Raw genomic sequence first — 275 nt, 5'->3', positions numbered from 1 at the left:
TTTTTTTTTTTGAGACGGAGTCTCGCTCTGTCACCCAGGCTGGAGTGCGGTGGCCGGATCGCAGCTCACTGCAAGCTCCGCCTTCCGGGTTTACGCCATTCTCCTGCCTCCGCCTCCCAAGTAGCTGGGACTACAGGCGCTCGCCTCGTCGCCCGGCTAGTTTTTTGTATTCTTTAGTAGAGACGGGGTTTCACCCTATTAACCAGGGTGGTCTCGATCTCCCGACCCTGTGGTCCGCCCATCTCGGCCTCCCAAAGTGCTGGGATTACAGGCTT

Source organism: Rhinopithecus bieti, unplaced genomic scaffold (assembly GCF_001698545.2).
Source record: "Rhinopithecus bieti isolate Rb0 unplaced genomic scaffold, ASM169854v2 scaffold_19652, whole genome shotgun sequence".
Taxonomy (NCBI): Eukaryota; Metazoa; Chordata; class Mammalia; order Primates; family Cercopithecidae; genus Rhinopithecus; species Rhinopithecus bieti.
Note: the sequence above shows the minus strand (reverse complement) of the source record.